This window comes from Parus major, chromosome 1, assembly GCF_001522545.3.
Source record: "Parus major isolate Abel chromosome 1, Parus_major1.1, whole genome shotgun sequence".
NCBI classification, from domain to species: domain Eukaryota; kingdom Metazoa; phylum Chordata; class Aves; order Passeriformes; family Paridae; genus Parus; species Parus major.
In genome coordinates, this window is record NC_031768.1 from 12,823,084 (window position 1) to 12,837,734 (window position 14,651).

The window sequence follows — 14,651 nt, forward strand, 5'->3', positions numbered from 1 at the left end:
CTTGCTCTGCAGATCTGTGAAGGCTACTGCATGTCAGTAATCACACATGTAGGTCAAAAATCTGCAGATGTGCATCTGTAGAATATGATATTCATTTAAATGGTCTGAAAGCCAGTTATGTCAAGCCTCTGTGCTATTCCTCTAGTTCCAAAGTGCACACCTGGATACTCTCATATCACTGCCACTGTTCTGTGCTCTAGAAATTGCTTGAATAGACATGAGATCCATCTGGACCACACTATAACTAAAACCTTTCAAGTTCATCTCTTGCACTTTTGTTCCATTTAACGACATTCCCCTCCCTGCTGTTTAAGATACTGGATTTTAGATATCGGCCAACAATTGTTTGAAGTGTTGTTCATTACAAAGAATAAGATTATTTTAACAGCATCAAATTTGGAAGTAGTGTCCATTTTAATATATTTAGAGCAGAGACAGACATATATAAACCCTCAAAGATTGTCTTGATGAGCTATAAAACAAAGGATGTGGTTAGACCAATGGAAAACTGCCATGCATCATACCACTAAGAATGATCCTGAAAATGCAGTGGAAGAGCAACTGGTAAACTATTTCTACTTAAGGGAATTCTACTTTAACTTAGCTTTTCCGTCTTCTGCCCAATCAAGCCAAGTTTTGCTACTACATTCAGCTAATTTTACACTTCTATTGACATGCAATAAGTATCTATAACTATTAAGCAACTCATGTTGAGACATCTGACAACTATTACTACTGTTTAGTAATTTTTTATATATTTTAACAGTATTTTTTTTCCACTTCATGTGAACCTATTTTAAAAAGACACACAGAAGCATATTTTATTCCTTATTAGCTATTCTACGATATGCATCATCATTATACTATTATACACCAGTTATTTTTAGTAAATCCTGATTACTGCTTCCTGAAGAAGAAAAAAGGAGGACGACAGCGATTAAGTTATTTGTTTAGTTTTTTAGATTCAGCTGTAATTGCTGGTACACATCTCCCTGACTGCACACATGAAGCAGGTTGAATAGAACACTGAAATTACCTCCTTCATAATAGTTTGTTTTGATAATGTATTGTGTGTCGAGATGATGAGAAACAGTTGCTGTCAATTTGATTAGCCATTATATTTTTATGTTAATTGCCATTATTGGGTCCATTCTGTTTAGTGTCACCATAGAAGCCATACAATGTTAGCATAAATAACAAATTGGAGTAAATTAGGAAGATATATTTTTGCCAATTCATTTTAATTGCCCCTCAGTCCTTCCGTCGGTTAACGCAGCTGTTGACCCATAATAAGCGCTAGGTCAATATAGCTGCTTGTCAATTCAGAAATGCAAAGTGCTGTGTTGCTGGTAATGGATATACAACAACCTTTGCCAGCCAACTGAAGCAAACGAATGACAACTCACATGAAAGAATAAAGCATCAGCTATAGAGTTTAGTGACCTGATATTAGTAGGCAGGCTAATTGAAAGTCACTGCTTAAATGGATAAAGAAAGTACAAAAATCAGTATGTAAAAATGTATACATGCACACATAGGCAGATATGTATACACACACATATTAATTTTTTTTATTGATAATGTCCTAATATCTCCTTCCCTTTAGATTCCTGTATCTTACACATATTAACTGTAGAAAACAACATTTCAAGACTGTCATGCAATTAAGTATTAATATCATAGCATATTTATGAATACAAGGACTTTAAGAATTACTTATATGACCACTTCTTACATTTCTTTAATTTCTGACAACCTGTAGGTTTTAAAAAAGGGGAAAAAAAATCCCAATGCCTAAAACTTTAAACCCAAATAATGTTTTAACAGCCATTTTCTTGTATTAAAAAAACCCAACACACCAGCACTACAGGAAGAATTGGAGCTAAATTTATGCACTCCTTCTTCCTATAAAAGACTGAAAGGTGAGGACATGAAAATAAAATTCTATTTTGAAGTCTTTATTTACTCCATGATGTTTGATTTCTTTATTTCATTAAGAACTAACTTCTGCAGGTAACTCTGCTTCTTTCAGAGCTTCCACTCATGAAAAGAACATATTGTTCTTTATATGCAACCAAACTATTTTTTAAAAACTGCATTTAAAACCACAATCAACAGATGAAGGAACAAAAGGTATATAGTTTTCATTCATAGTTATTCACTTCTTTGACAGAAAAATTAGGCTTCTAATATAAAAATAACAGATGTATTAAAAATAAACCATAGTGTTTAGCCAACAAAATATTAATTTAAATCTAGGTTTGAAATGGTTGTAGAAGTGTTTCCTGTAGCATCATGAGGCCAACTGCAAATCTCCAACTGCCTTCCTAGGAAGAATTTAAGAACGCACAGCAGGAAACCAATGGTGTCTTAACAGAACTGGTGAATTACAAACACTGGAAAAGCAATTTTTCCCGTGACTAAGCCTAAAGTACTCAGTCATGACATGAAAATCATTTTTCTCAACTACCACACACACCAGACGATGTCCACCAGGGTGTACATAAGGAAAGGAGACTTCCCAGGAGCTCCTGAAGGACAGTGGTGGCTCCACACAAGGCCAAATCCACCCTGCTCAAACGCAATGTCTGGCTCAGCATTTGCCCCGTCCCTGCAGCTGCTGGTGTTTGAACAAGGCACCAGGCTGAAGGGTAGCACCATCTCTTCTCCTGTCTTACGAATGTCTAAAAGCTCAGCTCTGCAGCAAAGTCCCTTTGTACACTCACTCCAGCCACACCAGACAGCTCCCTTAGTCCATAACAGCATAGTCAATGAGTAAGGACTTTTCCAGAGGAAAGCAGCCCATCTGTAACAAGATGTGAGAACTGAAACTGGTTTTCCTTATCTGGAAAGAGAGAGTAAAAAAAATAGCCAGTGTCTACCTTTCCTCTTCTTTTTTAGAAATGCAAAAGCTCAACTTCCAGAAAGTAAGGGGCCCTGGGAAGACTTAAGCCCTAGCAGCCATCCTCCTACCCTAACACAGTTCCTGAGGAGAAATTAAGATGTACAATCTCTCACCAGCTTTTCCATTATTTGATGAAGTTCAATGGCAGCTCCCTTAAGGTGTTGAAATTAGAAGGCTTCTCCCTCAATGCTGGTTAAATTGTATCCCAAGGAACTTCAGTTGGGATGCCTCACTGTCCCAAGTGAGAAACACACCAGCCTTTAAAACCCATTCAGTACTGAGGGGGGCCCCCCAACCAAGAGAAATGAGGTAAAAAAGGAAAAGAGATAAGGGAAGAAATCAGGAAAAGCAAGAGGGAAAGACAAAAGGAAAAGCTGATGGAAACTCACAACAGCAAGGCAGCAGAAGACTGAACTAGTGATTCTCGTGCTGATGTTTTACTCACCTGGATGCAGTGCTAGCCCACTGAACACCTTTTAGTCAGCACACAAGATCTCCATATCTTGAAAGCGTACATTTCAACAGGTCAGACAACTAGATATCCTTATTTAGATTAATTTTAGACTCATAGAACAGTTTGGGTTGGAAGGTGTCTTAAAGATCATCTAATTTCAACCCCCCTGCCATGGGCAGGGACAGCTTCCACTAGATTTCTTCCACAAGGTTGCTCAAAGCTCCATCCAACCTGGCCTGCAACACTTCCAAGGGATGAGGGATCCATAGCTTCCCTGGGCAGCTTGTTCCAGCGCCTACAACACTCACAGTAAAGAATTTCTTTGGAACACCTAATCTAAATATACCCTCTGCTAGTTTAAAATTGTTCCCCCTTGTCCTGTCGTTACCTGCATGAAACTTCACTGTGAATTCCTGCATTAACCAAACACATGATGGTTGATGCTTCTTCAAAACTCTTTAGATTACTCATATTTCTCTGTAGTCTTTCATTTCCTCTCTGGCATTCCACAAATTCATATGCTTCTCTATATTCCCACCACACTAATACCCCTTGAAGTCTTTTCTGCATCCTCACTTTTTCTGCCCTTTTGATTTCTTCTGCACCTCTCTCCCATTTCTTCAAGCCCTCTCTGTGGTGTATTCTTTGCTTCCTGTCATGCCATCTATGGTTTTAAGGATAATAAAGGCAATAAGAAATTAAATAAGATCCAATAAAAAAAATCATCCATTTAGTTTGCTAACTCTAATAGACTGCTTTGCAAAAGAGATAATTTCCAAAGGCTACAGAAGTTATTTGTATTACTTCAATTAATTACAATACAAAACAGTGGCACCACTTCATTAATCAGCTGCTTGAGAGAGTTACTTTTGTGAAAAGCCTTTTCAATAATTTTGATTAAAAAGAACAGTGGCTCTTGCTACTGTGATAGGATTCAGTATGTCCATCAAACAAATCCTTAATATTTTAAAAACAGGAAAGAAATAAAAGGAAGCAGAAAAGAAGTCTCTTGGCAGAAAAATGTTTCTTAGGGACTCTTTCAAGGCTTAGATGTAATGGAGCCAAGCGTACAGGAAATACTTCAGTGCTTTGAGAGGCATTTCCTCCCCTCCCCCCCTTAGAAAGATGCAGTAATTAAAACCTAATTATTATCTTCATTTTAAACAAAACCTAAAGTGAATACCAATTAATAACAACATACTAATGAGCATCTGCTGTGATGAAATTGAATATGAATGTGCTGCAAATTTCGGGTAATTTATTTTTTCGGGGAAGTGCCACTGGTCTCAATCTACTGCTGGAAGATTGTATAGACTGAACACATCTTCCATCATGTCTACTTATGTGCAGCAATTTTTTATTTTCAAAAAAAAGGACATACGTCAACTTTGTGGATGTTTATATATCCAGATGCTATCTAAGCTACAATGATTTCAAGGCAATAAATGAGTGTGTCATGTTTTACACACCTCACATATCTTTTAGCAAACCCAGGGCAGTTGCATCGCACATAACCCCTATTCACCAGTAGATTCTGATGGCAGACACTCCTGCATGACAAGAGCTCACAAAGTGTGAAGTCACATTACACTAAACACTCATAATGTGTGCACTCTTCACCTCGTGCTGATGTATACTGAAGTCTGGTCTTCTTGTGCACCACAAATCCTGGTTAAACCAAAGAGCTGGTCTACATCAAATAGGCTGAAAAGTGCACACCACTTTCATTCAGTTCCATAAAAACAAGAGACCATCTTTCCTGACAGAAGCCTTGGAAATAAAGTAAATAGAGAGGGGTTGTGTGTATGTGGCTTCCTTCTTAACCCTCCAAACTGTCCACCTGTTCAATCAATATTGGGGTTTTTTTAGTGATTTTGACTCCCAAAGTCCATTAAAGTACTAAAAGAAAACTGAAACTGGCCTAGTAGGATTTAGATGTGATGAAACCTCTCCTATCAGTTATGCTAACATGGGCTGTATGACAAAAGAAGAGATTTTTATATGTACATGCCAAAGTCAATGAAAAGGAAAAAAAGCCCAACAGAAGACTGGACACCTTTGCACATTAGGGGTTGTTTTGGTTTTTTTTCTCCATTAGGTAAGTGAAATAAAAAGAGCTTTTCCTGTTTTAAGTCCTGTCTAGCAATTAATGAGAACATTAAAAGTCCTGCCCCTCTTCCATGGAGGTATATTGCTTTTTAAACAAAATGACTGTGTGTCACCTATGCTTAACAAACAGTTTCTCATTTTAATGGTATGTAACCCACTCCCCGATCCTGGTCTTGGTGTGTGCACTAGAGCTCGTCTGAGCACATAGTAAACCACACTCAACTCACTAATCCAGCCAAAATTACTCACCTCTTTTCTAATCTGGCAGAAAATTAACCCCCCAAATTCAACTGCCTCCCTGTGTGTTCAATAGCTGGCACAAGGTGAAACAGAGAACTGCAAGGTAGCTGATATGAATAAGCCAAAATAGCTGCTGCTCTTAAGGGAAGACAGGATGTTTCCTGCTTTTAGTTCTGGGCTTGAGTTCTGCCTTGCACCCAGCACTCAAGCTCATCTGATCAGTGCAATTATCACACCTGGCAGTGCAACACAAGTTGTAAGTAAGAATCACTCTTTTTCTGATGTGTGGGAATCACTCGCCTCACATACCTTCAGTCATACACTTGTCACTGCAAGTGTTCTTCACTTGAAAGTTTTCAGCATCAATATGTTTATGACTAATTTTTGATATTACTAATATTTAATACAAGCACAAGACAAGCACATAAAACTTGTGACTGAGTCAAGACCAGACGCTATCTGCTCCAAGGTATCTTTTTTGGTAAGAACATTATAACAGCAATTAATGACTAACAGCAATGACTAATCATTGGATGAAGCTCTGAGCAGCCTGGTTTAGTGAAAGTGTCCTTACCCAAGGCAGAGGGGTTGACACTGGATCATCTTTTTCATGTTGTTTTAAGGGCTCTGAACATATACAAAACACACACAGTGGCCAACCACCGACTCACACCTGTAATCTTAGTCTTCTGGTCAAAAGATACTTGTCATTGTTAATGACAGTGAAACAGGAGAAAAAGGTACAACAGTTTGGTTTATCAAATAATTCAAGGCTTTGCATTCTAAATAAGATCAACAAAATACATTTTTTAAAACTAACTTCATCTGTAATCTGCCTCACAAATCTTGAGAGCCTCTAGAATATGCATGTTCTTTCTCTGAAAGCAGTGTCATTGTATAACTGAGGAATCTGCAGACTAATCAGTCTGAATATCCATCCTACACTGATGTGCTTTTGGATAGGAATCATACAGAAATTCTCAAAACCATCATCTGCAGTAGAAAGTTAACGTTTGAGGTTTTCCACACCAAACCAAACAAATGAGCTTTACTGGACATCTAATGAAAGACAGATATGGCCCTGAAACAACAATGACCCAGCAGCACATACAAGCAAAACTACAAAACTGTATTCAACCAGGTGCATGGAACATTACCCTGAAGAATTACCCCATGATCACAAAATCAACTGTATTTTAAGAGCTTCTGATCAAGAATATTTGCAAGCTTGAAATAAATTTCTGCTAGAAATAAGCAGCATATATAAAACATATCCTCTCCTTGGTATACAAGACAAATATAATTTTTAAAAAACACATTTTTACAATTTTAAGGGAAAAACCCCCAAGCTCTTTCAATAAGTCACTCATTTATGGATTTCTGGAATTACCTAAGCCTTGATAATCTGGGATAAAAAGAAGTTAACAAAAATGGCTTGGTGAAACAGAATTGCAAACCACCTCTGTAAAGCAAAGTTGTCATTTTGCTCTGGAGATAGAGCACCATTGCCAAGTATTCCCCAGCTAGCTCAAGTGTTACAGAACAAGCCAGCACAGGTCCAGAGCTCTGTCTCATTCTAGAGAATTGATGGATCTACTCATTGAAGAGCACTCACTTGCAATTAACTACAGGTCATATGCTTATTCAAGAGAAAAAATAAACACATGTGTAAGACCTCTCATCACTGAACGGAATTCTTTTAACTTTCAAGTACTTTGATGTATCTCCACAAAAATGGTAAAATTATAATTTTATTATATTTGTTAAATATATTAATTATTAATTAATTATAATCTTTCTAACAAACAAGAACTGAACTGTAAATATCCAGGAAACCTACCTCAAAAAGATGTGCTACTACAACTGAAAGAATCAAACAATTAGGGCTCTGCTGATCTGAAATCTGCATACAAGACCTCTGTCCTTACTCATGGAGAATGTAGCATAACCCCTGGCTCAGGACCCACACTACTCACAGCTGGAAAACAAACCAAGTGGGGCCCAAACCAGAAGATGATATGAAAACATCTTAAGAGGAATAAACTCTGCCTGTAGGGAAGGAATCTGCATAAGTTACCTCCCAGAGCAGCACAACAAATGAACCATCAATCAGCCACAGCCCCTTCCCATGGCAAAGAGAGAGAGGTCTCCTGGAGGCCTCTGCAGAGTAAGTACAGAGCTGCTTTTTACCATTTTATGCCATCTGCTGATGTGTTCATGAATGGTTGTGTATTGCCAAGGAGGAGCAAAACACTCCTCATTATCTTATCTGAGGCACATTTTGAGTCTTCTGTTTGCTTGCAAAAATAGAGGGTGCTATTCCTGATGTTCAGCTGCAGAAAGCTACAGGTAACAATGGAAAAAGCTGGCAGAACAAGTCCTGCCTTCACAATCCAGGCTGTAGTAGAAGCACCAAGTTACAGTCTGGAAGTAAGATACTTCAGATAGACAAATAGATATAAACAGATAGACTGTTTACATAAATTAGCTTAATCTACCTCAGTACATGCAACCTTATTTTTATTTACTTCTTTCAGAAATAAAGTTCTTCCTCAGTGATAGATAGACTTTACACAAACATTTTGCACTTGTCAGCTATCCAGAAGCATACACTGTAGAAGTGCAATCTGTGTAAGCAACTTGTCTTATACATATTTATTTAAATTACAATTTTGTTAAGAAATGCGTAATGTTGTATTTCTTTTCCACAAAATAATTTATTAATATTTGTGAAAGTCTTTTTTTAGCAGAATCTTGATTATCATTCAGCAAGCACAATTACATAATTTAAAAATGGTTTATTATTTTAAAAAAAACCCACTATAAATAGGCTAGATACACAAGTAAGTAAGCCTGTCTATATATGTTCTAGATGTAAAATAATGCATGTGAAAACAAAAAAAAAGTATTACTTACAGCAAGGGAACTAAAAATACTGCTTTGGATTACAGTATTCCTGTTTTCCAACACTTCAGGAGTTGACTCCCTGAATTCTAGGTATTAAGCAAGATAGCCAAAAGTTTGAAAAGACAGTTTTCACCTTCAACTCCTAGCTTCTCATTTTTTAACAAACTATTATTTGAGCTCAAGTAGTTAAATAACCTGAAGCAAGGTTTGATCTGATGTCTCTGGAGCACCTCCTTAGACTTTAATAGGACGGCTCTTTACTAAATTCTGAAGAGTAATGTTACACAGATGACAAAGTAAAGAACAGCATCTTTTCTGCTAAGATCAGTTGTGCACAAAGACACATCTCAGTGACTTATGAGGCAACTCTATCAGCTTACCCAAGGGTTGAAATCAATGACATCACCTTATGTACCAGACAACTCCACTAAGATTCCAGCTACTGCTTCCACATGGAGTCAGCATAATGGAGGATTTATCTACATCCACTTTCTGGGTAAAATACATGTTATTTTCAATCCTTTCTCCATAACTACCACTGCCATCAGTGCATGAACCAATTATGATGTATTTTAATTTTTAATGCTGTCTTCTCTACACACATCTCTGGTACTGCCTACCAGTCTAACAAGGTTCTGGTTGGCACAAGAGTCACCAGACAATGCACGTTTAAAACTGATTGTCACCACTCTAAAGTTTTTAGACCACTTCAAGAACAAGCCATAGATTCTGTCCTGTTCTGCATCCTTCAGCTGGCATATCCAAACATGAAGACACCAATCCTAATCTTATCCACAAGGGAAAAGCCACTTAAGTCCACATTAGAACAAGTCAAGAATTAGGTTTTTACTTTGTCAGTCAATAGGGTGTGTTTATGTTCCAGGATAAGAAGTGTAGTCAAAAGTGTTCTGAAGATTAATGTTTTTCCCCAGGGGCTAGAATTAAGTTCGGAGTTTTTTGCCCTATATATACACATCTATCTGGGTAGAACTATCTGGTTGTATTAGGAGTTTTGAATGTTCACATTCAACAAGTGAAGAAATCTTAAATTTAATATTTCAAACTTTACAACAAACTCCTAAAAATAATAAACAGGAAAATGGCATACTTTTTCTCAGCCCCAACACCAAAACACTAAAGCAGGTCAGGTATTCCTTTAAAAATGAACTATGTTATTTTACCAAATACAAATGATACTATTTTATAAAATACAAATTATACTATTTTACCAAATACAAAGGAAGACAGAAAGTAATTTGTGTGGTTCCAAACTGGCAAAGCAAGGGGTCTCATGATAACAGGGCTTCCAGGCAAAACTCTATAGGCAGCTCAGCAGCACTGTCCAAGTGAGCGTGAGCCTCACAGGAAAATCATGCATCTACTTTGCAACATTTCTGAGTAAATTCTGACCTACAAGTTGGAAAAGGAATGTGGTATAGTTATTATTAGACTTAGTACCTCCAAGTGCAAGGGATATTTTGTCTCTAGGACAGAAGAAAAGCAGCTGGCTATGACTGGAAGACAGAATACCCCAGTGAAAAACTTCCTTTAGCAGCAGTCTGCTAATCTGAGCATCATTTTTTTTCAATATTAAAAGAATTTTCTCATTGGACTACTACTCTTTGTCTTAGAGCAGCAGTCTAACAATTTAGAACTAGCAGCATTTCATTAGAAAGATACTTCACCTTTCTGATAGCAACTAAAATTTTCCTAGGAAGTTCAACATAGCTTACAAGAAATTGTATCAATTGCTTCAAATATTGGACTCCTTCCCACAAGAGAAGTTAAAACATGTAATCAAAAGATACAACATCTGAGCAAGTATAACATTCTGAAACTTGAGAAGCCTTAATGAGAAGTGAACAATACAAGAAAAACTGTCTTACCAGCAACTTTTCCCTCCATTCTAGTGATCAGACAGAATGTACAGGTACTTGCAGTATAAAGCTATGTAAACATTCAGGTAAGCTTCAATGGTGAGAATCCACAGCAGATAAATTGAGAAAGAAAAGAGTACAGCCCCCGAGTGTACAAAGTCAAGCAGCTCCCTTACAGGACTTCCTCCTCTCTTTCCCAAGCCTGTGACTGCAGCTACAGCCCTACTCTAACAAGACAAGAGGGGAACAGAGGATTTCACTAACAAGACAGAGGATTTCACTAACAAGACAGACACTTCAGAAACTTTTCTGCAAGAACAACTGACATCCAAACTTGAACGTCAGTCAGACGGTTCTCGATCATGGTGCGATGCTTGTAAAAACATTTGCTAAAATTGGACAGCTCAAATTAAACTGTTCTATTGCCCTCCAAAATGTTAATTTGCACTGAAGGAGGTGAACTTCACCAGATATAACACTCCTAATAAAAGGAGCTGATATCTACTAAAATTCTATAGACAAAAGGAGAACCTGGAGACTTTGTGAACATATTGCCAACACTGGCATTAAAATAAAAATCCACCACCATTTACCTATATACTCACAAAAAGCAGCCCAGTCACAACAGAATGCATGTTATTTTTTCTAGCAACTTATAAAATTATTTGTAAAGATTCACTCCTCCTCATCCGGGTAATTTACCTGCACTCACAATCTCGGCACCCTGAATTTCATTCTCTGAGCAACCACCTTTTTTATCAGATACCAAAGAGGCCCATCTTGAGACCACACAGTGATGTTCTCTGCCTCTTTCTGAATACAGATAGTTTTAGATGCCAACTGAATAGTTTTAGATGCCAACTAAATCTGCCTTGTGAAAGAATAAAGTAGAGAAAGAAGCAAGATTTCAGTAACCCTAAAAAGCAGCTAAACAGGCTGCCTGTCAGGATACATAGTTTAGAGAAATTCATAACTGATCCAACAGAGTAAAAGCATGACTAGGCATGATGCTGGCTCTCCCTGGAGCTTCTCCTTCACACACCTCTAGAGTGTTGATGCTGTAGCAGGGCCCCTCTAGCAAACTTGTGTTGTTGCCTCAGTAAATATCACAGTACCCAGTGAACAGCCACTTTGGCCATTCCACTCTCAAATGCATCTCCAAATCTTTCCCACTAAGAAAAAGAAGTTTCCTATACCGTATAAAAATTTGTAGGAGGCAAAACACAATGAATCTCACAGGGAACATAAATTATGAATAATTAAGACATTTAAGACATTGTTAAGCTAGTAAAGTCGTATTTCTGAGATTCAAAATACAGCCAAACAAAAAAATCAACCTGAAATTTAGGTACAGGGAAAATACTCATACATGCATGCAACAAAAATGTCTGTAATGTAATTTTAAATTACAGTACGGCTGGAAAAAAATGACCTTATCCTTTAGAGTATCATGCAGCACCTCAGTGCCCAAATTACAGGGAATAAAATGATGAACAAGGAAGAGGACATTCCATTTGAGTAGAGAAAAAACAGACAACCCAGAGCAGCTGCCCTCAAAGAATTTATTAACAATACTTTAAAAAAAGTAAATTTAAAAATGTATTTAGAAAAAGTAAATTGAAAAACTTGTGGCCTAGAAAAAGTTAGATTGCCTAATTAGCCACCTTTATAAGCTAGACAGAACCACAGGAGCACCTAATAAAATACACTTACTTCAAATCATTACTATTGTTTTATACTCTTATAACTTTACCCTTACAAAGCTATGATTTTAACATTTTTATTCTTAAATCTTACATAATTAAAAGCTCAATCCAATTCTACACAGCAAAGCAGCTGATTTCCACAGGTATGGCAAGTCTGACACACAGACAGCAGCCTGCTCATATTGAGGACAAGTCCATAACACACATCAAGGCAGGTGAGAGTGCACCTGAAACAATACCAAAAGAATTCTTCAGAAATACCACAGTTTGCCTTCAGCTCTCCTCAATGGAAGTCTTTAGGACTTTTCAGCTTCCTGATAAAACCAATACTATTGCTAGTAAGGGTGCACAGATGTCAAGTATAATATAGCCAAACATAGCCAGTTGGGAAAGTTTAGTATTACCCTCAATCTTACGGCTTTTACAGCAGACACGTTTTTTCACTGTCTTTTCATTACAGCCTTTCTTTATTCACCAAATTCATATATCCCACTCAATTTTATCTTCATTCCCCTGTATAATTCTGCAATGGAAATTGTCTCTTGAAAGGATGTCATCTTTAATACATTGTTTCTTCACAAGGCTTCAAGACTGTATTATCTATGTTAGGTCATCAATAACTTTTTGTTCAGTGATATACTGAAAGTATTCAGTCCAGAACTGTCAATTCTCTTGTTAGGGTTTACACAAGTACAAGGGAAAATTGCAAGCTCAATTTTATTTTTTTTTTCCCCAAAAGGCTTGGGGAGTTGTGGATTTTAAAAAAGTATTTGTGTAGCAAACAAATAACTTCATACATATGGTACAACTTTCCAGAGGCACTGTCTCAAGCAGAAAATTAATTTTTATATTAGCTAGCTCATTGTTTATGAGCATCTATGTATTTCTAAATTTGGGATGAGGAATGGAGCTGAAAGCTGACTGGAAGACACAAGTTAGGTTAGATAACAACCTTGTGTGGCAGCAGGAAAACAGCCAAACCTCATACTATTTATTATCCATACCAACAGACTGTTTTTTTAGGTGAGGATTCTTGAGTGGTTTTCAGCAAGGGGAAGAGCATTCCAGCCTTCTCAACCTTATAGTGAGCACTCATCTGCATTATGCACTAGCTGGAACCTTTGAGCTCTTTTAAAAAGATCACCCATGCAAAAAATCTAGACAGCAGGATTAGAGCACTGATGAACAGAAAAATAAAAATGGAGAAAATGGCAGCATTTTCTTATCCATGTGGAAGTACTGAAAGGTATTCTCTCTCTTTCTGCTGCTTGGGTATTTGGAAGTATAACATTCAACAAATCATCTAGATCATGAAAACAGACTAACCAAATGCAGATATGCCTCTTCAAGCAAGAAGTTTAACTACTTCTGTCAATAAAACCAACTCACAAGCAATAGGAGATAACCTATAGAGCAGAAAAACATTTTCCCTACATATCTCGTCACGGGGTTATCAAAAAACCTAAAGGTTTTCACAGAGTTGTGCAAGTTCTCAGAAGGAGTTTTGGATTTAGGAGACAGAACATGAATATTTCAATTTTGTCCAGCACCATGTAACTAAACAAGATAGCCTATACCTCTGCTCAAATTATGCTGAAAGTTTTATGTAGCCATAACTGTTTTATCAAAACCTGTTCAAAACTTATCCACAAAGAAAAAATAAGACCAAAAAAACCTGTCTCATGATGAAAACTGCTACCATGGCCAGTTAGTTCCGAAAACATAGCTTTAACAAATGCTGTTTCATAGCTTCTGTAACTTTCCCCACTTCCTTATGCTCTAGAAGGAATGTCATTAGCTAACTCACACTGCAGTGCTCCCAAATTACCAGGATATCCAAAATGGTGGTGAATTAATTTCTTCACACTTCATGAAACTTCATTCTCCTATGTAACAACCAACTCCATATGAACCATTCTGATTAGAAGTTAATTCTTCTCTACTAGCCCTTCTCACTTTGTTCTACAATCATTCTCAATTGTTCTACAAGAACAATTGTTCTACAAGTCCAACAGTTCACTCTTGGACTATATTCCTAGTCAGTTTCTGCAAGGGAGATCAACCAAAACCAAAAGATTCTAGGGAGTTCCTCATGCTGGACCCATCCTTAGAAGGGAATAAAGTGCCGTCTTCCAGAGGAAATGAAGGTGGCCCACAGCCATTAAAGGTCCTGTGGGGATCTTCTGTTAAGTTCTGGCATTTTATCCTACGTGTCCCAGCCAAATTAACTCTACTGGAGTTAAATTTGCTCAGATGCCTCAAGCTCTCTTTGATGCTGTGTTCTCCAGCTCTCGCGCTCAGCTGCCACGTGATGTTTCTCTAGGTTGTTAAACAGCTGCTGTGTTCAATCTTTGAGGTAGCTGCACTTCAGTGATAAAGTAAGTGAACCTATATATAGTTTGTAAATCCATTTGTTATGTCTAAAGTACTTTGAGATTTAGAATGTGCAAGAA

General features: G+C 37.3%; 1 protein-coding gene across 2 annotated transcripts in view; it reads right to left on the minus strand.

Annotated features, from left to right (window-relative positions):
* Nucleotides 1–14,651, minus strand: part of POLA1 (DNA polymerase alpha 1, catalytic subunit) — a 186,038-nt gene that overhangs the window by 42,298 nt on the left and 129,089 nt on the right. The gene's annotated exons all lie outside the window — the stretch shown is intronic.